The sequence below is a fragment of the Falco biarmicus genome, chromosome 1 (genome assembly GCF_023638135.1).
Source record: "Falco biarmicus isolate bFalBia1 chromosome 1, bFalBia1.pri, whole genome shotgun sequence".
Lineage (NCBI taxonomy): Eukaryota > Metazoa > Chordata > Aves > Falconiformes > Falconidae > Falco > Falco biarmicus.
Window position 1 is genome coordinate 110,625,458 of NC_079288.1, and position 26,554 is coordinate 110,652,011.

General features: G+C 41.6%; 1 protein-coding gene across 4 annotated transcripts in view; it reads left to right on the forward strand.

The window, feature by feature from the left end:
• WDFY3 (WD repeat and FYVE domain containing 3) overlaps positions 1–26,554 on the forward strand; it is a 185,233-nt gene that overhangs the window by 18,519 nt on the left and 140,160 nt on the right. For all 4 annotated transcript variants that reach the window (XM_056360682.1, XM_056360704.1, XM_056360693.1 and 1 more), the window contains exon 2: positions 21,759–21,853. The gene's annotated coding sequence lies outside the window, so the exon portion shown is untranslated. The remainder of the gene's footprint in view (positions 1–21,758; positions 21,854–26,554) is intronic.

Sequence of the window (26,554 nt, forward strand, 5' to 3'; positions counted from 1 at the left end):
TGGCCAGCATGGTCGTTTGCGCAGGCTTTCAGGTGAGCAGCTTCTCTCTTTCACTTGACTAGAGATGGTTCTGTTCCCATCTGTCTAGTTGCGCAGGAGCTGACAGACTGGACAGGTGGCTTATGGGGAATATAAGTTAGGTGTCTCCCTTACTTCTTAAATTAATCTGTGCTTCCACTGCAATACAAGTCCAGTATTTCCACTTCTCTTCAAGGGGAGCTACTGATTCCTGCAATTATTGCTGGAAGTGGTCTGTGTTGAGCGCAGGGGGTAATGCTTGAAGTTGTAGGGATGCTCAGTGAATGTTCTGTCTGTGCAGAGTCAGTGAATTTTGCGATACTCTGGATGCTAGCTAGAATATGACAACAGGCCATAAACTGGCCAAGACTGCCATCTTAGCATCATTGTTGTGTGTTTTTTTAATTTTTCTGAAGTGCCATGGGGCCTCTTGGGTTTTATCTGGATGGCTTTCAGGGTTTGGTTGCAATGACATGTACTTCCACATTCAAAGAAATTCAGGAATATTGCTGCATCATGTCTTTGCTGAGTCTGCAATGCAGCAGCATTGGGCTGTGAGCCCAAATCATGGTGGGAAGATATAAACCTTCTGACCCAGAGGTAAGAAGAACCAAATGGACGAGACTTAGAGCAGAAAAGAGATAATCACAGAGAAAGCAAATTTTAGATGAGGAGGTTAAACTTTTGTTCTTTTGGTCCGAGTCCTTAACGAGAGGGCTATAATTAGTCTAGAATTATCTTTATGGATTCAGTGTTGGCAAGCTAAAATTCAGCTGCATCTTAATCAGCATGCAGTATCTTCGCGGTCTGTCACACTTGAGTCAAACCTCACTTTCACTCTTTGTGTGATGCCACAGCATACAGGTCTGCACAATACATAACCACTCAGGAAAACCTCTTTCCTGCTCCTTCTTCAGTGATGTGTTATGCCTCGTAGGTCGATTTAATTTCTCTCAATAATATTTTGCCAGCTTTGCTGTAAGTATATGCAAAATACCCAGGTACAGAATTAGAATTGTGTTAGTGTTTAGGATTTTTTGGTAGTATGTGATTCCTGTTCAAATGTTGTCATAGCCACAGAATTCACAAAGTTCTGCAGCAACAGGAGAGGTCGTGTTTCATTGTTTAGACTTAGAGACAGCTTTCTCCAACAGAAACCAGGTGGTAAATTCTTGTGGCTTGGCACTGGTGTTAGGACATGCTGCTTTTAGGGGAAATAAGATGTTTTTGGTAAGGGTTAACATAGAATTCAATGCTTTATGTTCCAGTAAGCTAAAAAGTAATGTTTGAAACTACAGAGGGCCTTCTCTTTGGTAGGATTTTACACGTAGTATTTAATTTATTAGCTGCTGTGGACTAAAAGGCCTTGTTTGTTGCTTATTTGTTTTCCTAATGAGGAGAAGGCCAGACATTGTATAACTTCTCAGGCAGCAGCAATTATGCAACTGATCCTGTTATTGTGGAGCCAAAGTCCTTCCTAGTCCCCGAGCGCCAGCTGCTTGTGTTCCGGTTGCTGCTTTTTTTCTTGTTTTCTTTCTCCCCCCCTGCCTCCCCACTTTGTTTGTGAACAAATTATTTTCTTTCCTGTGTTGCGGTTTCCTTCTCTCTCCAGTGCAAGGAAGACAGTGGCTCATTTGGGTTTATTCTTCAATTCAGTATGCTGCAAAATCAAACTGCCCTTGTAATATCACGCAGAGTATGAGATGTGTAGACAAATTAATTTTTTCATGAGAAGTAGAATTGCTTGATACTTCATTGGTATATAAGGAGAGACATTTGCTTGGATCTAAATGAAATATTGCAGATGGCCTTTGTTGAAGCTAAGGTCAAAAGTTACGAGTTCACGTTCTCATGATATTAGGAGCATGTAAAAAGCTGGTGTTTTGCTTTGTGTGGTTTTTTTTTTTTTTCCCTTCCTTCAGAAGGTGCACCTGAGAGAAATTTTAATATCCCTCCAATCACCACATAAAATACAGCATTTATATTATATATATACATGTGATATTAATATATACATTTATTGATGTGGTAGTTGTAAATCTCATGCTTTTACAGCCAAGTGATCTCACTGCAGTGTAATAAAAGCAGTCAGTGTACTGTGAAAATGCTGTACATCTTACCGTGTTCACACTTCGTTTTCAGTTCACAGTTTTATGTCATGCTCTTTCCATTTCAGGTTACATGGCTTCCTGTGAGCTTAAGTGACTGTAGACAGGCTGTTTTGATCCATGATAAACATTTGGAAACTTGCCTGGGCGATACTGGGTGATGGGGCAAGAGATGGCAGACTTTTTAGACTGCAATGCTGTTCTCTGCTTACAGATGAACTGAGTATACCATGTACAAGTCCGAGTAGAAGAGAAATAATAGTTGGTGATACCATGCTATTTGCTACACAGCTTGTGTTTCCACGTCAAATGTGATCTGTATGAGTCATAAATAGGCTCTAGTACCTAGTGTCCTGTATCAGGAAATAAATTTGGGATAAGGGTTTAAGGTCCTTGTTTAGTTTGTAAGTCTTACGCTAAACAAGTCATAGGGAATGCAAAGGATGCATTTTCTTGCTCACGTTGTACTGTGGATCAGGTATTTGGGGGAAATGGCAAGTTGTCTTAGGATTTGTAAAAGTGCTGTCATTTGTAAGGAATTGTGGTCCTTTTGGTCTAAGCTCTTTTTGTTGGAATTTCTTTTCCTTCAGTGACAATATGCCTCAGTCCGCTTTAGATAGACCAGGCATACGGAAGACTTTCTCTTTTGTGACTGCAAAGACTGGCTGCGTAATGTGTATACTTCAGTCCTGTCCACTCATACCTCTACCCCCTCAATTTCTCACGTTGGGAATGTCAAGTTCTGCCTTAGAAGATACTGTGTTTATCAAGCATAGCTTTGCTCAGCTATGCATATTCAGTCCATTTTTGATAGCCACATGTATCACAGAGTTATTTGATTATTTCTCTTGTTGGTGAAGGCTCTACTAGAGTTCATACCTCAGCCTCACGGTTCTGGCACTATGAACGCAGTTGTACTTTATCAGAGCTCCTGATACTGGGGAAGTCCAGAAGGTAATGATGAAGAGGGAAGGATTGCTAAGATTTTTCTGGGGAAATATCCCCAAACCAACAAAACTGCTAGGTATTGTGGCTAGCTCCTTGTTACCATAGTGGTGGGGATGCCCTGGTCCAATGTAGAGTTGCCAAAATTAATGCTTGTGTTAAGTGGATAACTTCATTGAGAATTTTGAAATTGCACTTCAGACCTTTTTGGCTGAGGTGTTCTGTTGTCCTAATCCCAGAGTTCTTCTTGGGGAGGGATTGAAAATCAGTCTGTAATTTACTAGTTAACTCGTAACGGTCGGAGAAGACCTGCCTCAAAACAGTTTCTTTGGAAGACATCAGGTTTGGCCCTGCATAAAGCATCTTTTTGTCAGGTTTCTGTATGTGGCATTTTCAGGTACCAAAACAAACACTCGAAGGACAGTGAAATGGAAGTCAGTACACATGGTTTAAAACCTGGACTTGAGAAGTATGTCAGATGCTTTTTGAAATACAAACTGATTATTTCAGGAATTTGTCCAAGAACTTACTTGAATTCCAAAATAATAGTGATTTTTTTAAAACATGCAGTGGAGAGATTTGTAAGGAATCTGTCTGTCCTGTCTGCTGCAGGGAAAAAAAAGGTGATTATTTGTATCAGTGCATTCCTGAAGTGTTTATTGTTTGCCTCCATGTCTTTGCTTTGTGCATGTGGTTCTTGCAGTTGATTCATCTATTGTTGAGTGATAGGATCCTCGAGAAGGATTTAACCACTTTTTAGCAGTTTCAGTAAATACATGCATAACTTAATGTGTGGTGCTGTGGTTGCTATGGATTAGGAACTTAAAAGGCTTCTTTTTTCTTAATACTGGTTTCTAAAATAGTCAGAAATTTTAGAAATTGAACCATTTAGGACGAAGATGCTTCTTTGCTGCTTTGGCGAAAAGTTTGGGGGTTTTTTTTCCCCCTCCCCTTTTTAAATCTGGTGATTTCCAAGTTGCAGTTGCCTGTGTCTCCCCTTTATCTTCTTGAGCCTTAGTATAATGTTGAGTTTGGTTATTGGAGAGTTTATTTTCTGTTGAAAGCAATGGAAAATAATAATTTTACATGTGCTTCTATCAAGTTGCAGGTGAGGGTTGATACCAATTTACAGTGATGCTAGGAACACACTGGAAATGAACAGCAGCTTAAGTTCAGTAATATTCTTGAAAAATTTCTTGATCAGTAAGCGCTGTTTGGATTTTCTGTATAACTACTAAGGGCATATCCATGAAAGGTTAATTCTCTTCAAAGAGAGTTCAAACTAATCTGTCCATTGCAGCTTCACTCTTACAAGAGTAAATCTCAATTGTGTTACCTGGTAGAGAGAGAATTTTATTCAAGTGGTACTTGATCACGCTGTTTAAAGGCTGTTTATGCTTAAAATCTTGATCAGGAGGATAACCGGGGTGGTGATGTTTCATTGCAAAGGCAGCAAAATATTGCTGAAACAGATCTCTTTAAAAAAACCTAATTCTAACTTGAGATCTGGCAAACCTGGGTTACAATATGAAGACCTGTGGTGTTTGGAAATTGAAAAGCATGCAGGTCTAGAGGTCTAGTATCTGGGTTAAGTGTTTTTAACAAAAAAAAAAAAAAAAAAAAGTGAAGTCCTGCTAAACTAGGAAGGTGGTGACATCAGTAAGCTTAATGACTTGTCTTGTATGGTGTTTCCTCATTCTGTGATACCTTTCTTGAGCTCTGCTTAAATAAATCTGAGATTGTAAATGTGATTATTGTGGTACTTTGCAGAGTTCAGCAGTGTTCCTCATTTTATCATAATGAACCTAAAGCCTTCTGACTGTGTTGTGAAAAGCCCAGTTCCTTCAAAGGAACACCATGCAAACTTTGTTTTATTATGATTATTCTAATGCCGTGGGCAACTAGCCAAAAGTGACGTTTCTTTACAGGATTCGTAGGAATCTACGGTCATCAAATTATGATTATCTGTTGTCTTTAATGATATTTTTCAAACTAACTGTAAGAACACTTTTTTTTCTGAATAATAAATCAGAACATAAATAACAGTTTAAATGGTGTTAACAGCCTTTGTAAGCTTTCCTTTTACTTCATATTCACTTATTTCTTATAAAGTAGAACGGTAATGAAATTCTGTGGTGTTCAGTTGGGCGGAATTTTTTCCCACTATGGACATATTTTTTGTATGCTTTGGTTATGGCACAGATAATTTTAGCCAGAATCATGTCTTTTGTTTTACTCGATATTTCTAGTGCAGAATTTTCAAGTAATTTTAACTGTGCAATAGGAAAAACAATTGCAACCAACTTAGATTGCATTTAGTGTAAGAGTAGTAGGATTTTTAAAATTTGGTAAATACTTCAGATGCATAGTAGAGGTAGAAATTGTAAAAGAATGATAATGATGGCTTACAGGCAGAGGAAGAAGAGATTCCTCAGAGCAAACTGAGTAAGAATGTGTTAAGGGAAAGGAAGGATCAAGCTGTATCAAGTAGTTGCTATATTCCTCTTTCTAAATGTTATCCCCTCTCCCTCAATCAGCAAGAAACCAAAACCAAAACCAACAGCCCCCTCCCCCCACAAAAGAAGACAGAAGTCCAGCTGGAAACTTAAAATTCATGCTTGTGTAAATGCAGTAGCTAGGTATCTTTTAGAAATATTTACTAATAGATATGTGATTCTGTGCCCATGGTAACAGGGAAAACTGGATGACTGTGGAAAATGAGTTAAAATTATGATCTGTTGATAGTTTTCTCTTAAGATATTTTTTCATGGTTGGCCATACAGACCACTAAAATTGTGAGGTTACTGAATCACTGAAGAGACATTGCAGTTTTGGCAAGTGGCATGTCATGGACTTAAGTTATTCAGTGTCTTTAATATAGGTTGGTGTTTTGGGTTTTTTTTCCTGTGTGTGTTATAACTTACCCATTTGAAATGATCCAGATCTGAAACTTGCTTCCTACTGATTTTTACAGATCTTGCACTTCAAAGGGAAAGGCTTTAATTCATCCATTTTTTTGTGTGTGAAGACTTCATGTCTGAAATCTTGGCAGGACAACTTCTGTTTGTGTGGAATACATGCTTGGACAGGAAGAAAACACTGAAAACTAAATCTGTTCTCTGCATTCTTTTGCTTTCAACTTTTTAGGATTGCTAGGCAATACATCAAGTTAGACTGTTAATTGGACAATAAAAGTGGGTATTATTTAGTGGTCTGAATTCAATTCAAGTTAATAATGATCAGGAATGTGTGTTATTAAATATCTTTGTTGGCCTGTGCACGCTCTCTTGGATCTAACATCTCAGAAGAAAGGAAGAAGAGATGAATCAGCTGAGGAATGAAGAGATTGCTGGGAAGACACTGAGGAAAGTCGGTTTGATTTTTGAATGTGAATTTGACAGCAGGAGATCCACTGTATGGAAATATTTTAAATATGCAGACAATGAAAATTTAGCTGTGATGCTTTAACAAATTAAAGCCTGTGAGCTGAGCATGCCATTGAGCTCTCCTATTTGCAGAGTAAAGTCCTTTCGCAAAACTTGGACTAGCATTTTTGAAGTGCTGAGAGCTACTTCTGGAAAAGGAAAAGTATGTGGTCATAATTTTTGCAGATGACTTTAAGAGTGGCTCCATTTAGACACATTTCTTTTTAGGACTTGATCTGCAGTACCTTAGTTTCCCTTTGGTTCAAGAACAAAGAAAAATCAGTTAGCTTGATTTTGTCCAACCCCCCAAAATGTCTGTAAGAGCTAGTCTTCTGTTCAACTTAAGGGTCGCTAAATTAAAAGATGACATTTTACTTTGGACACTTAGATTCCACATTGCAGGTTGAAACAGTTACTGGGATATTCAGTGTTGTTTTAGTCTGATGGTGTTAGGACTTTTTAAATTTTTTTTTCTAACACTTGTATTAAGCTGGTCAAGACAGGAAAAGTTTGATTAAAAATGAGATCCCTGGTAGCTGCCAAGAAAGGGGAACCCAAAGCTGTGAGGACTTTGCAGGCAGTCTGTAGAACAAGCTCTCCCAGGAATATACTAAATAATCTTGGACACTATTCGGAAGGTGTATCTCCTGTCAGGATGGTGGTAGTAGTTCAGTGATTTGCTTTGTTTCCAGGTAGCTACTGGAATAAGGCGCTGGTGAACTGTGCAGTAAAATAGACATTTGTGGAAATTGTTGACTTAATGCTCCTTTTCTAACATGCTTTGTTACTTCAGTTAAGCTAGAAATGACTTGGACTTGGAGAGAGCTGAGGGTATGCTAGCCTTGCAAACTCACAGAGTACAAATGACTGGTTACAGATGGGAGTTTGAGGAGCTGGGTAAAAAGATTAATCGGTGACATGAGAATTGGAATTCTGTAGCACTTTTGAGAAGTGAAGGTTGGCAGATCACAGTGAGATGGCTAGCACCACAAGACCTACAGAAATGTTTTGTAGCTGTACATGTGCCTTGGAAACAGGCTCTGGGAGCTAAGATTCCTGGTGTAGTGTGTGATAGAACAAATAAATAAACCTTTTATTATTAGGATTTAGGTATAGTCACCTTCGACTTGTTTGGTTGCAATGTTGAACAGAATCTTCAGGATATTCTTAAACATTTAAATGTATACTGATCTGTACTTCTGATGCTCAGGCTGCTTATTGCCTTAACACTGTCTGAGCAGACAAAATTCTCTAGCCAAAAGAGATGTGACCCAGGGACCTTCTGAGAACAGTAACATTTAATGTAGCAGGGAGGAAACGATTTTTTGGAATACATGCGCTTCAAGCCTTTGAGTCCAAGGTTGCTGACCAGAAAAGACTTCTTGTAGAACAGAAATATCTAGCTGGGAACCCAGAAATGAAACCACCTCTGTAGATGTGTTTCTTCTGGTTCCTCGGAACACTTGGACACTGGCTGTGCAGCTCATGGCCTGAAAGCAGTGTGCTTAGCCCAGGGCAGGAGGACTGGTGGGAAATGTGTGCAGCATAGCTGGCCAGTTACCTGGAGGGTGGCGGCTGTTTTGCCTGCTGCCCTAATTTTCTTTTCATGCAACACACGCTGAGCAAATGGCTTGGTGCTCTGCATATTGTGAAGCCTTTTTCTAGGCTTTTGGATGAGGACAGTGTTGAGGAGTTGCATGTAGGCAAGAGTTGCTGGCTAGGAAGCACATCTACCTCTCCGTTATCTGTGGAGCGATCTCTCTGTGTCGCAGATGGACAAAAACCACAGATTCCCAGATGCAAGGTCAGCTCTTGCCCTCGTGAAAATTTTACCTGAAGTACAGCATCACACAAATGTAAAAGGTGGGTCAGCAGGGCAGCTGCTTTTGGGCTGTACCGTTGATTCAACTTGACTCTAGGTAGGACCACCAAAATGTTGCCCTGCCACGGTTCTCTGTGATCATTGTAAAGGAGGGGTTGTTAGTGTGGGTATTCTCCAGCATTGAGGGTGCTGGAGAAAAACTTGTCACAGAACTCGTGTGACAGGACATGGCAGCTGGAATGAGTCTTGAGGAACCTGCTTGCATCTTCTAGGGCCGGATGAGATCAAATACAAAATATTCTGCTAGTCAGAAGGTCTGTATGCTTGGGAGGGCCTGTCCTCTGCCCAACATGTCCTGTAGTATGTCTGCTTTCTGTTCTTTTTTTCCTGGTTTTTGTTTACTGCAGACTCAGTGACTGTTAATCTGGCTCCCAAGCAGATGCCTGGGGAGAAAATTATGTCTACTGGTGGAAAGGTTACTTTTGCTGTTGTAAGACAGCAGAAGTTGTAAAGCAGTAGAACAGGCAGGAAGCTGAAGGCTGTTGAAGAGAGTTAAAAGAATCCATACTATTGAGAGACTGGGGAAAGCAGAACAGTAAGTCAGCACTGGGATTAAGACTTGCTATATATGTGACAGTGGGGAAAAGAACCTCTCAAGGTCTTTCAGGTTGGAAGAAACCTCAGCAGGCCTGTAGTCCAGTCTCCTGCTCACAGCTGGACCAGATGTGAGATGGCACCAAGTCGCACTGGGCTTGATCCTGTTGTGTCTTGAAAACCTCCAAGGCTGGAGACAGCATAGCCTCTCTGGGTCCTGTTCCAGTGTGCCTCTGCCCTCGGTGGGGGAAAAAGGCTCCTCTTTATATGCAGCCTGAACCTCTTATATCAGTGTATGCCTCTTGTCTCTCATCTTCTGCCATGCAGTGCTGTGAAAAGCCTGGTTTTGTCTTTGGTTTGCCAGTGGCCTGTGGCACCTCTTAATATAGGTCAGCCTTCAGTCCTTGTTAGAAAGTTGTAACTTTGTGTTTAATTAAAGTAAATAAAAATGATTATGAGCTTGGAATTAATGACAGGGATAGCATAGTGATATTTATTACATTACGAAATAGAAGATCAGTGAGTGCAGCTCTATTAAGCAAGCTGGTGTGTGGACTAATGACAAAAAAATCTTTCATTTACTTTTGGGTGTATTATTTAGAATAACCTTTATGCTTCTCTTCATAAAAGAAACAAGTAACCGTCCCACTGCCACCATGACAATTGCACGTAGTGCTTAAAATTGTGTTGCAAGCATTCAAATATCATCAAGGTGGCTGATCTGTTCTTACAGATGTGCCAGAGAATCTGTCCTCCAGTGAGGTATCTGACCTTTGGATTTCAGAATTTTAGATACCAGTAACTTAGATAATCAGGGTTTGTCACAGTATCCAGAGGGTTTTATTTATTCCTGTGGAGAGCTAAAGGACTAGCAAGGCCTTAGCTTCCTGAAATAAACAGAGAACCCCTCTCTGTTATTCTAGTTTTTGTTTCCTATTTGATGAAGGAAAATGATATGTGTGTTCATAAAGGTTTATTTTACTCTTTTATAAATAGAATAATAACATGTGTAAACAATACAGACTTACTATTTGAATATGTATTTGTCTGATCTGATTAAGGGCCCTGTCTTTTGATATTTGATCAACTTAGAAAGTATGTACATGATCACTAATCTTTATTTTAGGAGAGATAACCACTGTAGAAAGCTTGACTGTTCTTACCCTCTTGGAGATCCACAGGGATAAGATGAGAGGCAGTGAACACAAGCAGCAACAAGGCAAGTTACGGCTAGGATAAAAATTTACACCATGAAGGAAGTCAGACAGTGGAGCTGGTTTCTCAAAGAGTTAATGGGCTTTCCACCCTTGGAGATGCTCAGAATTCATCTGGACCTCTGAGCAACCTCATGTAAGATGACCCTGTGCTGAGCAAACTTTGGGCCTGTAAACGACATCCAGTATTTGTATGAGAGGAATCATAGTGGTGTAACATCAAGACCCAATTACATAATTTAAAAATGTCTGTGTAAAAAGATAATGCACCTTATCAAGCAGTTTAATTAATGAAACATTGTCACAGGTGACCTGCAAGTCAGTTCAGCATATCTGTGTAGGAAGCATCTTGACTTTAGCACTGAACGGATTGCTATTTATTTCTGCAAGAGCAGCATTTCTTTGCTGTTAAGAGCATACGGCTGTTTATGGATGATTGTGGATTAATGCATTCTTGGCAAAGACTTGGAAATTGAGGATTGAGTACAGTAGATGAAAATATTCTGAAGACAACTTGAAATAAATTTTACTAATCTATTTAAATGTACATGGTTTTGACGGTTCATTTGGAGGGGGAATTACCATTTATTTCCATTTGGAGCATCAACTTATAATAGTAGATACTATCAAAGCATGCAAATTTAATTAGGAAGTAATTAAAGAGCGAAGTAACATCAAGCGTATACAGCAGTTTTCTTGTTCCTTTTTCAGTCTAATTTTGGCCTTGACTTAACGTAAATGCACAGTGTATGGAGCACTACTTCTTTGCAGTAGCATAGAAATCGGGTTGCATTAAGTCATCCTGACTCTTCCAAATGACTGCAGTAACACTGAAGCAAGACTTGGCCTCTCCAGCAGAGCTTGCTTGCAGTAAATGAGACTGGATTTATTTCCTTGACTTTCCTTGTCTTGCTTTAAAAAAGCTTGAGCTGTTGGTGTTAAATTTTCCTTGCTTTTAAATTATACCCAGTGCCAAATTGTTGAAGTTCTTTCTTGGTGTTCTGCCTCTCTGTGTATAGGATGCTTCTGGAGATGTGAATGCACTGCAGCTTGAGCACTTTCTCTAGGGTGATGTCGTCTTTTGTTGTACCTGGTTGGCACTTCACATACATATGTTCTCAGCCCTTTGCTGTGTTGAAAACCGTCGGCTGAAATGTGAACCATTAAAGACTAGAATTTTTCAGATAAGAAGGGACTATTGTCTGAAAGGCATAGGAGTGCATGGTGCCTGCGATACCATCTGTCAGGGTGCTGTAGTTTGATTGCTTTTACCTCTTGGATGACTTCAGTGGAAAGGAGCAATGTTTAGGAGCTGTACCTCGTAAGGTAGCTGTAATGATCTGTCATAATGACCCCATTCGTGAAGGCCTGCCTCTTTGCTGTTGGGTTGAGGGCATCTAAGTTTTGAAGATTGACATTGTCTCTCAGTGGGATATCTTCCTTTTGGTTTTTCTTTTTTTTTTTTACTTTTTTTTTTTTTTACTTTTTTTCCTCCTCTCTAAACATGATTAGTTGTTGGGAATACAAACTAAAGCATTCACATTGTTGTAGTGTGGTTGTAATTGGGATTTCATGCTTAAACAGTGTGTCTGTCATTATGTATGAGAAGTAGACGTTTCATCTGCTTACGGTGCTTATCTGTTCTTATGTGCACTTCTGGAGCTTGGAGACAGGACATCATCTACGCAGAATTTTCTGTCCTGAATCATGCTTTCTTAGTGTCTGCATTTGTAATTTAGATGACCACATACAAGATCTTCCCCCTCCACCTCCAGAAAGTTGTGTGTAAGGTGTTGGCGGTGTTTCTTCCCTGCCCTTGGCTTGTATTATCTTTCTAGTGTTGCTTGCTTACCAAGTTGTCTTGCATTTGCTCTTAGGGACAGCAAGAACACAGCGTTATGGATGAACATACTCTGTTCTAAGTTGAAGATGGATGGAGTAATAGTTTGGTTAAATAATTTTCATCATCTGTGGTGACGGGTGTAGGTAGACTCCTGTGTGTCATTTTTGCTGTCGTCTACTGTGAACCTCTGGAGATGATATATGAGAAGGTGGTGCATGTGCCTTAATGCATTTCTTCCTTCATCTTTCTTGAGCATGAGGACGTTAAAGGAGTCTTTGCTTGGAAATACGTGTTAATTTGGAAGTACGACAAGAATGGCAATGGTTGTATTTGAAAAACAAAAAGCAAAAGAATCCAGTGAAGCCTGTGATGAGAAGAAAGTACCCAGGTTGATGGACTTGTGAATTGTTATTGAAGAAAACAGATGTGGTAGCTTTCCTGCATTCAGGTTTACAATGCTAGAGCTCGATTTAGCAGAAGTAGTGAGTAAGAAACAGTAAAGCAGGAGGGCCTTGGCGGGAGCCAGAACCTGAAGCCTGTTCGGTGTGGGTTTTTGTGTGTGTGTGTTTGCTTGTTTGTTTGGGATTAAATGAGGCTGACCCTTCTGTGGTCTCTAAAGGTGTTTTCTTTGTCAGAGGGAAACATCTGGCACTTTTAACCTGATCCTACTGTTAAAATAGCTGGAGGTGCTTAGACAAGGTATTGCCAGCATTTGTATTCCTTTCTCAGATTCTATGTACGGCAGAAATATATTGTTACCTAACTTACTGCTCATCGTTGTAGCCAACGTGAATTCAGATATGTGCTCCTGTTGGTATATGGTCCTGACCTGTCACCTCATCTGGCTAAAGATGGGCTTTGGCTTCATATCCATTGTAGTGCATCTGCAAGTGCACCAGTGATCCAGAGAATGTGTGCTAAGCACACATCTCTACTAGAAAAGGCAGAAATCGGATTTGGGTCATGTAATGTTTATGATCCCTTTGATTTCTTTCAGTTGAAGGCAGGACATGGAGTAAGTATTAGCACTCAGTTACTGTAATTCCTAGCAACTACTGTTTTGGGCTTCAACATCAATGCCTTGTTTAGCTCCAACTGATGTGCATTTTATTTGTATGTAATGTCTTCCTCCACTTCTCTCTGATATAACATGTAATTTTGCAAAACATGGAAACAGATAGGAAAATGGCTGGTTAGGTCTGAACAGGTTTCTGTTGAATACCTGTGTGTGTATCACAAAAGAAACCTGATGCTATACATAGAATCATAGAATTCTTTAGGTCAGAAAAGACCTTTAAGCTCATCAAGTCCAGCCATTAACCCAGCACTGCCAAGTCCACCACTAAACCATGTCCCTAAGCACCACATCTACACGTCTTTTAAATACCTCCAGGGATGGAGACTCAACCACCTCCCTGGGCAGCCTGTTCCCATGCTTGACAGCCTTTTCAGTGAATAAGTTTTTACTAACCTCCAGTCTAAACCTCCCCTGGCACAACTTGAGGCCATTTCCTTTTGCCCTGTTGCTTGTTACTTGGGAGAAGAGACCGACCCCGACCTGCCTACAGCCTCCTGTCAGGCAGTCGCAGAGAGCGATAAGCCCCCCCAGGCTCCTTTTCTCCAGGCTAAACACCCCGGCTCCCTCAGCCGCCCCTCACAGCACTTGTGCCCCAGCCCCTTCCCCAGCCCCGCTGCCCGTCTCTGGACACGCTCCAGCCCCTCAGTGTCCCTCCTGCAGCGAGGGGCCCAAACCTGAACACAGGATTCCAGGGGCGGCCTCACCCGTGCCCAGTGCAGGGGGACGGTCACTGCCCTGGTCCCGCTGGCCACGCTGTTGCTGACACAAGCCGGGATGCTGCTGGCCCTCCTGGCCACCTGGGCACGGTGCTGGCTCATGCCCAGCCGGCTGCCCACCAGCACCCCCAGGCCCTTTCCCCCCAGGCACTTCCCAGCCGCTCTGCCCCGGCCTGGAGCGCTGCGTGGGGCCGGTGTGACCCCAGGGCAGGACCCGGCACTCGGCCTTGTGGAACCTCATCCAAGTGGCCTGGGCCCGTGGATCCAGCCTGCCCAGACCCCTCTGCAGAGCCTCCTGCCCTCCAGCAGATCAGCACCCCTGCCCAGCCGGGTGTTGGCTGCAGACTCGCTGAGGGTGCACTCGATCCCCTCGCCCAGATCACAGACCCAGATCACACGAACCAGGACTGGCCCCAGCGCTGAGCCCTGGGGAACACCCCGTGTGCCCGGCCGCCAGCTGGATGTGGCTCCATTCCCCACCCCCCTTTGGGCTCGGCCAGCCAGCCGGCCTTTTACCCAGCCCGGAGCGCACACGTACAGGCTGTGAGCAGCCGGTTTCCCCAGGAGATGCTGTGGGACACGGTGTCAAAGGCTTTACGGAAGTCCAGGTAGACAGCACCCACAGCCTTTCCCTGATCCACGAAGTGGGTCACTTGCTGGAGAAGATCAGGTTCATCAAGCAGGACCTGCCTTTCATAAAACCCTGCTCTTTGGGCCTGATCACCTGGTTGCCCTGTACATGCTGTGTGATGGCGCTGAGGGTGATTTTCTCTATAATCATCCCTGGCACTGAGGTCAGGCTGACAGGCCTGTAGCTTCCCAGACCCTCCTTCTGGCCCTTCCTGTAGATGGACATCACATTTGGTAACCTCTGCTCTACTGGAACCTCCCTGTTTCGCCAGGTCTGCTGGTAAATGATGGCAAATGGCTGAGTGAGCGGTTCCCCAGCTCCCTCAGTACCCTCGGTGGTCCCATCCTGCCCCATAGACTTGTGTGTGTGTTGAAGTGGTGTAGCAGGTCACTGACCATTTCCCCTTGGATTATGGTGGCTTCATTCTGCTCCCCCTCCCTGTCTTCCAGCTCAGGGGGCTGGGTACCTGGAGAACAACTGGTCTTACTATTAAAGGCTGAGGCAAAGAAGGCAGTAATTACCCCAGCCTTTTCTTCATCCTTTGTCGATATGTCTCTCCCCACATCCAGTAAAGGATGGGGATTTTCCTTAGTCCTCTTTTTATTGCTGATGTATGTATAGAAACATTTTAATTATGTTGTCTGGCAGTAGCCAGTCTAAGTTCTAGCTGGGCTTTGGCCTTTCTAATTGTCTCCCTGCCTAACCTCATGACATCCTTGTCGTCCTCCAGAGTTGCCTGCCCCTTCTTCTAAAGGTCATAAACTTCTTTGCTTTTTTCCCCCTGAGTTCCAGCAAAAGCTCTCTGTTCAGCCAGGCCTGTGTTCTTCCCCACCAGGTTGTCTTTTGACACATGGGGATGGCCTGTTCCTGCACCTTTAAGATTCCCTGCTTGAAGAATGCCCAGTCTTCCTGGACTCCTTTACCTTTCCAGGTCTTTCTCCCAAAGGACTCTGTTAACTGGTCTTCTAAACAGGCTGAAGTCTGCCCTCTGGAAGACCAGGGTAGCAGTTCTGCTGCCCCCCCTCTCCTTACTTCTCCGAAAATCGGTAACTATCATTTCATGATCACTACGCCCAAGATGGCCTCCAGCCATCACACCACCCACAAGTCCTTCTCTGTTCCCAAGCCACAGGTCCAGCAGGGTGCCTTTCCTTGTTGGCTCACTCACCAGCTGTGTCAGGAAGTTGTCCCACACACTCCAGGAACCTCCTAGGCTGTTTCCTCTGTGCTGCACTGTATTTCCAGCAGACATCTGGTAAGCTGAAGTCCCACGCAAGAACAAGGGCTAGCAATTCTGAGACTTCTCCCAGTTGCTTACAGAATATTTCATCTGCCTCTTCATCCTGGTTGGGTGGTCTATACCAGACTCCCACCGTGATATCTGCCTTGTTGGCCTTCCTTCTGATTTTTACCAATAAACACTCAACCCTGTCATCACTATCATTAAGCTCTAGACAATCAAAACACTCCCTATTATAAAGAACCACCCTGCTACCTCTCCTTCCTTGCCTGTCCCTTCTGAAGAGTTTATAGCCATCTGTTGCAGCACCCTAGTTATGTGAGTCATCCTTCCATGTTTCCATGATGGCAACTATGTCATAGTTTTCCTGCTGCACAGTGGCTTCCAGCTCCTCCTGTTCATTGACCGTGCTTTGGGAGTTGGTGTAGATGCACTTTAGTTGGGCTATTGATCCACCACCCTTTTGCAGGGAGAAGCCCAAATTCTGATGTGCAGTGTTCTCAGGCACTTCTGTGGTTTCTAACACATTAATAATCTTTGCATCTTTGCTGCTGCATGGATCTCCATCCCCTACCTCCCCTGAGGTGGTAGACTGAAGGACTTCACGTATTTTAGGGCTTTCATTTTCTTATATTATGATGGCACCCGTACAGTATGTGTAAACTTGATAAACGTAGTTTATCCATGGAGGAATACTTGCAAAATATCTTAAATGAGGGGGGTGCTGCTAAACTGGAAGTCTGCACAGCATTTGTATTTCTTTTTCAGAAATGAGAGGTACAAACCCCTGCATTTTATGATGTTATTTTATCAATTTGCTTCTTCGCAGGAACCAAGCTGTTTGTGATTGCTGAGATTTGTTATTCCGCACTTTTGTGGGATGTCTGGTAAGGGTAATGATCAAACTCTACTTGATTTGTTAAACTCTTGAAACAGTGCCTCGAAGTACTGAGATGTTCAGTCAGAATTAAAATACAGACCTAATTAAAGCTTCCTGGTGGAATACCTAGTGGGATGCAGGAGTGTAAATGTTTTATGTTACAGCAAGCACATTTTTTAAATGACAAAGACAAAGTAGTAATGGGAGATAAGAGAAATTATTGAAATCGTACATACATATTATTAGAAATTGATTTAAACTTATCAGCGTCAATTCTGAAGAAGAATGTTTGGATAAGCAGTAGTTAAAGTTCAGTTGACTGTATCCTTTATCTTAACAGAAAGATGTTTATAATAAAAAAGTGCATTTGTTATAAAATATATGATGACCCATTGTATTACATAGTTAAAAAACCCTCAAAACTTCTATTCATTTGATGGAAAAATATTTTTATGATCTTGTGTAATTATACAAATTACATACGTGAACTCTTCAAGAAATGCCTATACATTGGGAGCTGTCTGAAAAAGAAAATGTCTGTTAAACTTGATGGTAACTGTTGTGAAGCGTCATTTGTGTTTTTATTGGTTATGCTTAAGCTGGCCACCCTAATATTATGTTTTGAAAAAATAGTGGTTAATGACATATTCTAACTCTATGAACCTAAGGAAGCCTGTCAGTACAACAGGGAGTTTTATGTAAGCCATGGGTGGGAGTGTTCTTGGTGACTAAAACTTGTTTTCTGAATGACACTTGATTTCTGGAAAGTAATAGATGTGGCTACTGCCAGAGTTCAGTGGTGGGTCAAGAAAACGAAGTGACTCAGAGCTGGGAGCTGGCAGTGTGGCTTCTCAGTTGTGCTGGCATCTGCTGAATCACCTACTGCCTGTATGTACATCAGTGAAGGTGGATTCTGGTGGATGAGAAATCAGGAAAATGTACTTGTTTTGCACAGCAAGTGGAAACGTGGCAACTCTATTATATTTGTTACTTGTCATTTACTTTTCATGAGGTAATTTCCACTTGATATGCTTTTGAAATGTTCATGCGAAAACACCTAATATGAGATGGGTAGTTTGGTTCTTAGCTATGCTTCTCTTCCATTGTGGGTTTCAGCAGCCTTTGGATAGTGTGGGATCTGCAAATGGGAAAGCCATTAGCCAGAGAGCAAGGTGCCACATGTCTTCTCAGTGTGTGTCTGGAAAGGTGGTGGTTTAACTGCAGGTGGCAACTAAGCACCACACAGCCGCTCAGCTGCTCAACTGCTCCCCCCTGGTGGGATGGGGGAGAGAAAATCAAAAGGGTAAAAGTGAAAAAACTCGTGGCCTCAGATAAAGACATGTTAATAGGTAAAGCCAAAGCCACGTGTGCAAGCAAAGCAAAACAAGGAATTCATTTATTGCTTCCCACCGGCAGACAGGTGTTCAGCCATCTCCAGGAAAACAGGGCTCCATGATACATTAACGGCTACTTGAGAAGACAGACAACATCACTCTGAATGTCCCCCCTTCCTCCTTCTTCCCCCATCTTTATATGCTGAGCATGATGTTGTATGGTATGGAATAGATCCCTTTGGTCACCTGGGATCTGCTGTCCCAACTGCATCTCCTCACAACTACTTGTGCACCCCCAGCCTACTCATTAGTGGGATGGTGTGAGGAGTAGAAAAGGCCTTGACTCTGTGTAAGCACTGCTCAACAATAACGAAAACATCCCGGATCATGAACAATATTTGCAGCACAAATCCAAAGCAGAGCCCCCTACTGTGAGGAAAACTCTTTCCCAGCCAAAACCAGCACAAAGGTGCAGTCTGATTCAGGGTGAACTTACGTTCCTTTCTGCACCCTTTCAGTGGACAGAGATATGTAAGGAAGCCTGTGGGCAGCACAGCCATGGAGTCCCTTTTGTGCCTGTGTGCCACCAGGAGATCCACTGTCCCTGTGGAGGGTCAGGCACCTAGTTCAGATGGAGAGAGGGCGAATGCTGTATGAAATCTTCTAAGAAAGGTAAATGTGATTTTTGATTGTTTGGAAAACATAAATCCTTTCCTCAAGCATGAAGAGAAAGGATTTTGTTTTCAGCATTTAACATACCAGTATATTTCCCAGCGGCGTTTCTTCTTTACAGCAGAGGCTCGATTAAGTAGAAGGTTTTGAAGCTATGCTGCCCCTTGGCACTGACCAGAAAGAGTTCTTTCTCACAACTTGCAGCAGGGTTTATGTCTGAGTGTGGCATAGTTGAAGGACATAGACTAGCTGCAATTTCTGCTTGGGATGTTCCTGAGCCTTCACTAGGATGGGGGATGTGAGGAGACTGGTGTTGCTTGAATTCTCTTGGGTGTTTCCAGAGTTCTGCTTTTTGTGACCAGTGGGTTCAAAATGAAGCTATTTTGTTAATTAGTTATATTTCTTTGGAGGATGTCGGTATTTTGAGATATTCAAGGTTGAAAACTTCCATTTTCTCCTTGCTGTAGTATAAATGGAGCATGCTGTTGGCTTTGCAGCCACTTTTGGTAGCTCAGCTGATGACTATAGGGAAAATTTGAGCTTGGGCAATACTGTAGGTTGGCTGATTTAAGTAAAGTGGGAGTGGTTTATTTTTGGCACCAATGAAGGCATTTATTTAGTTCTGTTAACTATGTTTAAACAGCACCTCCTGTCTCCCATGTTAATTGGTTTTGAGACTAAATCAAAGCAATTCTGTGCAGATGCTTTTTATGAAGTATTTCTCAAGCCATTGTGACCCTAACAAACTTAAAATATGGAAGCAGGATATATGTAAGGGAATCAAGACTTAAAGAGACAAGGCATTCCAAATGTACTATGGGAATATAGATAAACTATAGATGGTTCAGATCCCAAAAGACCTGGTTGGAGGCATGGTTCCTTGGTTCTCCCTTCATTCATACTTTTTACTGCACCTAGTTTCTCTTAGACAAGTAAATAAGGCCTATGAATAAGGATTGCAAGGTGTCTTCAGGGTTCCCAATGGTGTTTTTTACTATTTTAGCTGGAGGAGATGCTGGTACTAACCGTCGATTTCTGTTCAAGTAAGCTTGTGGGCTTTGAGTACTTGTAGTGTCACTGGTCATTTGAGTTTTGCAAATATAGTAAGCGTTAATTAAGTTTGGCTTAATTGCAGTCTGATCTGATTTGGAGACCTTACCTGAGATTGGCATTGTCTGTATTTAAAAATAAAAATCTGTCATTTTGAACCTGAGAGGTTGTTTGTGATGTAATCAAGTTCTTAACAGAGTGAAACATTGTTGCTTTTGTGGAGGTAAAAATAAAAGTGCTCACCCTACTTTTTGCTGGGTTTTCTGGTCCAGTTTCTGGGCTTTGTGGTCCAATTTCTACTGTTCCACATCCTGTGCACACATACAATATCTGGTACTGGCTGCTGGCTCCTTATGTTTCCCCACCAACAGTTGCATGTTGCTGAGATAAGTGAGGGGAGATGAGGTGGATAGAAGCAGAGGATAAAGGCTTTTCACGAGCACGTCATATTGAGTACGGCGAGGGTGCCGTAAGGGTGGTTCTCTAGGCTGGGTGACTGTGTGGCAGTGTGGGCCTGCGGTATGTTGCCCAGGCCTCATGTGAACCTGGATTTTCACACTGGCAAAGCAGCGTCTAAGATACCACATAAATCATGGGCATGGATGCAGTGAAACACATGAGACTGGATTCTAGGATATCTGCTTGTCTGAGTTTATATAGTTTTAGGGTGACCACTGCAGATATGTTGCTGGAGCTAATGTCCTGAGAAAATAATTGTAAGCGGATGCTGTGTGGGCTGTGGGTAGGAGAGGTAGGTGAGCTGAAGTAATGAAGATGCTGTTGAGAATGCTATTGGGGTGAGCACATGAAGTGCACTGAGTGGATGGGTCCCTCTGGAAATTGGACTCACTATCCTGTTGTCCTGTTTACTGGGGGCATGTTGGTGTATTTTTCTAGTTTGTTGCTCAGACGCCTTTACTAATTTCCTAGATTAAAATAGGAGTGTTCTTTCTAAAAGCAGGCTTCACTCAAGTAAGGGCCCTTAGTTTTACAAAGAAATACATTCCCAGGTCTCAAATGGTGTGCTTTAATTGACTTCCCTGTCCCAGGAGTAGCAGAGGATTTTATGTTCAGGGAAAATGGAGTTAGAAGAGGACTTCTTGCTTTAGCTATTAATAGTGAACTCTTGCACTTCCCAGCAAGTTATCGAAGTTTTTAGTGCATACAATGTTGTAACAAAATGTTTTATTGTTACTAAGCCCTGCAACCTCTCTCTGAGCAAGTTTGTCAGATTAATGCCCTGTCTCCCACAAAGCCTTTCTAAGGTACCTGATGCTGTGGTGCTAGTTTTGACCTGTGTTGATTTCCCCCCGCTAAAATATTTCTCACTCTTTTTAATGTATGAAATAATTAAACAACAATGATGTGAATTGTATTGCAAAGTTTTCCCAGTTGCTTCAGATATGCCTGTGCTGTGCAGTGCACTGTAGCGCAGGAACATCTGAACTACTAGTGCCCAATGGGGCCGACTGGGAATAAGAGGTAAAATAATGGTCTGCCACCTCATGGCTAATTAACTGAGGTGCAGCATTTCACCGGGGTACCTGGTTTGCCAGGTCCAACAGTGGATAGTGGTGGTTTTGCTGCCTCTGCCACCTGCCTTAGATTAGCTTTGGAGAATCTTGTGATGGATTCATGGAGTCATGCTGAAGTGAGCTTAGACTCAGTGCCCCTTGTTGGCTTGTGTGTGTCCAGTTGCACAATCGAAGGTAAGCATTTTAAAACTCTGAAAAAAGGAGCAGAAAAGCTAGGGGAGAGGCCAGAGTAAGCTAGATGCATTCAGTAGCTTCACAGTTGCTCGGCTGGGTTGGAGTCAATGCAGTTTAGTTCTTATTCCCCTGCTGCAATGATGAGAAATCATGTAGTTCCGTAGACGGGTGCTCTTGCTGATCACAGGCTGTCAGTTCATTAATTACTGGACTTGCACTTCATAGTAACTCTTCTAGCAGTTCATGTGCTCTCAGTGAGTATCATTTAATTGGGAAGATAATGCTTGTTTAAGCATAATGCTGTGTGTCGATTTCTAGTTTGCTATAGCTCATTTTTCAGGAGCTATTTAAAAGATTTCTATGGTTTGTGAAAGTCCAGTTGTCATAGGACTGACTACTCTTCCGTTTCAAAATGGCAAAGCTTTGTGATTTTATTGTCACATTTATATTCTAACCTTTTTCCCTTTTACTTTACCTAGTGAAAGAACAGCTTTGGTGTTGAAGAGAGACCTCTGAAAGGAATGGGCCCTGGTCTTTTGAAGCTGTTTGCCCTGATCCCAGGAATGCTGTAGAGGTTAGTGACATGGATGCTTAAGAGCTTTTGTAGAAATTGCCTTTTGATTTGTAATTGGCACACTCTTCAACAAATTCTGTGTGAAGCAGTTCATTTGCCTGTCACAGAAAGAGAGTTAATTCAGGCACTGTCAGGACATGGTCAGTTTAAAATTGCTCTACCCAAACAAAATTTAGGATTTTGTTTTTCTGTGTAGATGCTGTAAAAATATATAGTTGGGAGTCACAGAAAGTTGTGTGGTGTGAGGTGTGCTCAGAGTCAAGCTGCGTTAAACCTAGAGGTTTTAATTGATAGATTAAAAAAAAACAACAACAGAAGGTGAGAGTGAGTGATCATAATACATGAGATCATAATACATGATTACTTATTGAGTTTTTCAAGCCTCTCATTTTTACTTTGAGAGAAGAATACTCCTGCTCTTCTATAGAATGGCAGGCTGTGAGAGATCATTCTCTAGCCACACAAAGGTAGTGTTATTTCTACGTTTGCCTTGAGTGACTTGAATTTTGATTTTGTTTGTTTCTTTGAATTATGTACAAGCTGGGTAGACTGCTTGCTGCAATTGTTTTTCCTGATAGCTATATAGTTCTGCTACAACTGTTATGGCCTACAAGAGGCTTCCTTTTGCAGGTAGAATATTCAGTCTAGTTTACTTTCACATTTTTTGTAAAGCTAAAGAGGATTTACCACCCAGTGGATTTCTTCTTAATGGGTCAAAAAAGCTCGTATAAATATCAGATTCAGTAATGCTTTGTTTTGCTGATGAAAAATGAATGTAGCAAGTAAAATTTGATGACGCGGGTGGGGAGGGGGTGGGGTGGAGGTAGGCATGTCGAAGTGCTCCTAAGCAAAGAGGTGAATTTCCATAAAAGCAGTTGAATTAAAATCTATTAAACCTGTCTGGTTACTGTAAAGGATTTCTAATCTTTGTTAGCTTACTTTATGAAGAGTAATGTCCAAGCTTTACTAGGATACCCTTGAACATATAGATCCTTTTGGAGCAAATAATAAAAAAACTGGAAAAAAATGCTGCAGCACATCAGACACAGAAAATGAAGAGATGACCCAGTGGAAAAAGACCTGTTCATACAAGGAAATGCTAGTTGGCATCACTCTTTGAGGCATGTAGAGTTTAACAACTGTTATTGTAAGTGGTGCCATTACTTACTGACAGCTTTAGTTATTCATATACTCTCACTATCTGTATCTTACCTGGTATAAAACTGAAAGTTGTAAAATGTTCAAGGGGAGATATCACTTCTAATTTAACAAAATCACACAGAAAGACAAAAACCTCAAAACACATCCTTTTGTATGAAATCCTGCATTCCAACATCAGTGTTTTCATTCTAGCTCTGAGCAGCTTCTTCAGTCTCAAATGTTTTATTCATTAACAAAAAACCCCAATCTGTCCACAAGGGCATCTGACAGAAATATACTTTTTTTTTTTCTTTCCTAGAAAATGCCTTGCTCCCTTCGACTTGATATGTGTAGATATTTTTTTAAAATACATTCTACATTATGGAGAATAAAAAAAGATGAAAGGCTTATACTGTATTTTTTGAGAGTTTTTGTGGAGTAAGATACGAAAGGTAGAAATAGTTGTCATCTGGGATTGTGTTAGAGAAGTCTGACATACGGCTTTGTTTTAAGCTCGCTGTGATAGAAAGGGATGTTTACGTGCCGTGCTTTTGCATACACAATGCGCTTCCCATAGTTGTCAGGTTATCATGAAAGATTAATTTGCTGTCTCCCTTAGACGTAAGCACCAGTATTTCACACTGGGTCAAAAATTTTTGCTAGTAATAGGTTAACGCCTGAAACTTCCTTTTACATGCTCCTGTCTATGGATGTGAAATGTACCGAGGGAAAAAATTACCTCTGTTGAGGTTAATTAGGTGGAAATGCTGCTCTCTGGTTCTGTAATCACTACTGCCGTTTTCCTGACTTCTTGGAGTAGGGCTCATCAGTATCCTAGCAAATGTTTTTTCAGCAAAACCACAGATTTACTTCATAATAAATAGATCTGACCAACAGAGACGAGGTGTACCAGTGGTGTAATTGGAATAGCAAGAATACTGTTAATGTTTTGTTGCTGTCTTATGTCCAAGATAGAGGGTATTGGAAGAGCTACTCTACTGATAAGTGACAGCCTGTGAAAGGCAAGCCTTAGGCAATCCCTTGGAAAGACTCTAGGTCCCATGAATTGAAACAAACTGGAGGCACAGTAAACCTAGTTTTATAGCTTTCTCTTGTTTGATTATAACTTCAAAGAGCTGCCTGGGAGAAGTCTCAAAGGCATGTTCCTGTAGATGGAGGAATGACTGTTCAAAGTGTTCAAGATGAAACTTGGATGTGCAGCAATTTTTGTAAATGAGGAAAAAACAATGGAGCAGTGGGCTGCCATCTGGCTTTATTGCAGCAGGAGTTTATTAGAAATACTGTTTATTCTTCAATACTGCTAAAAGGTCACTCTTTTTAAAAAAGAAGGGGGGGGGGGGGGAGATAAAAAAAGTCACCCCTGTAATACCTGCATGAGAGGAGTGCTAGTGAGAGGCTGCTGCTCTCTGCTTTGCTCCATGGTTCAGCATGATGAAATTTTTTCCTGTGGTAGAGAGATGGCTATCTTGCTTAATCTTCTGTTGAGTCCTCTGATATGGAAGCTTGCACAAATACTTCTTTTGATAGGGAACATACAGCTACTGTGAAAAGCCCTGTACCTTACACCAAAGTGCATCTTTGCTAAGTTGACTTCGTTGTTTCTGTGCCATTTGTCAGAGTTGAACTGGTCACTCTTTTCAGTGATGCCATCTCTTGAACTTGGTCATAAGTAAAGTCAGCACTGCGGCTGTGCCGTTACATGGTTTCTTTTCAACATGCAGGACAGCTCTTGTACCCAAGGCTGTGTTGTGAGAATGTGTGTGTCTGTATGCATTCTATGTAATGTGTAACAGTGCTTGAATAAATCACTTTACTTCAGGTACCTGAATATTGCTATCCCTCTGAGCTCTATGTAAATTACTCTGCTTTCAGGGCATCCTTTCTTTGTTCAAATGACAGCTATTATCAAACAAGTTGATGTAAAAAGCCCAAACACCTTCCTCCCTCTCTCACTCCTTGTTCCCAGACTGAGCAACCTGGGAATGTGTACTTGAGGGAACATCTGCAAATTCTGACAGAGAGATAAAATCAAATTGAAGAAAGGAATGTATGGTAAAAATGTAAAGGAATATATGGATGTGTAAGAGAAGAAGCCTTTGCTGCGGCACTATTGTTGCAATTAAATCATAGCATTCAGCATTTAATTACCTATTTTTTAATGTGTTTTTGTTTGGCAACGTATTGCTGCATTTCACTCTGTTTGTTGTGTGGTGTTTGTTTTAAAAATGAACAAGAGTAGTTATCATTATTCTATGTGCTGGTTACCATCAAAGCTTGAAAAGAACACGAAACTAGAGAAAAGGGAAAGTGTTGAAAAAGTCATGTCCTTTCACTTCCAGAGAGTAAGTTCTGTCCCCAGGTTGTTTGCATCCAGAAATGGCCAAGCATGGTGCAGGATGTCCAAATGAGTCCATACAGTTTCACGGATGCACTGCAGAAGCCAGGACCTGCAATAACTAACTAGTAAGTAATTTCAATAGCTGTAAATGATGGTGCAGTGCATTTTGTGTACAATTACTGTCAATAATTCTGCTTCAGTAATTGTGCTATTACTGTGTGAATATTCAGGCTCTTTTCTGGGATAAATTTAGTTATAAAGGAGTGACTGTTGTAGTCATTTGATCATCCTTCTGTGGCACTGGGAGAATTTTTTTCAGAGAGCTGTAGTGTCAATCCTGATTTGTTTTCTGTGCCTTTGGTTATTACTGGAGAAAGGGGTTAGTGTAGTGGCACGACATAACATGCAAGTAACTGTAGTTATTGATAATGGATTTCCCAGGGAAATTCTACCACTTCTGAATAGTTGTTGTTACTAAACCAGAACACCTGGCAGTTATGATCTGAACTAGCTATTCTAGATTGTGTGGTGTTGTGCATGAAAATAGCATTGCAAACTAGAATAGTAAACACTGTATAAAAAAAACAGGCAGAGAATTTTAAGTTAACGTTAGGAAAACCCACATTGCATCTGATATAGATTCTGGTAAGAAATGTCACTTGTACATCTTTTATTGTTTTGAGAATAATTAGTTCTATTGTTACAGAAATTAAACAGATTTATTTTTCTATGAGATGAGAAAATTAGGAAAATTGTTTTACAAAATTCATGTATAAGCTGTTCTCATTTGCAGTGACTGTGTTGCAGAGCAGATGTCTTTTTACGTGAACATGCAGCTTTTTGTCTCATTCTGCTGCTGCTTGTGTGATTTTAATTTATTTTTGTGAAGCAGCTGTATCACTTACTGTGGCCTGGGCGTTGTAAGGCCAAAGGAGGAATCCCTTTTCCCCTTTAGCATCGCAGTTCCTCCTCCCCTTCCTGCATCCCTCTGCTCGCCGGGAGGGACAGGCTGTGCTCTGCAATCAAACCAGCCTGTGTGCTGGTACAGCCAGCGCTGGGGCTGGCGGTGTGAAGCCCAGGCGGACCGCCTGACTGCCAGAAGGATGTTTACTAATGATGGGCTGGCAGCGGCTTGTAGGCAGAGGAACTTGCCGTCTCCTATTAGTAATATCTTACAAGGAGAGGATTTGAAAACTAAGGTG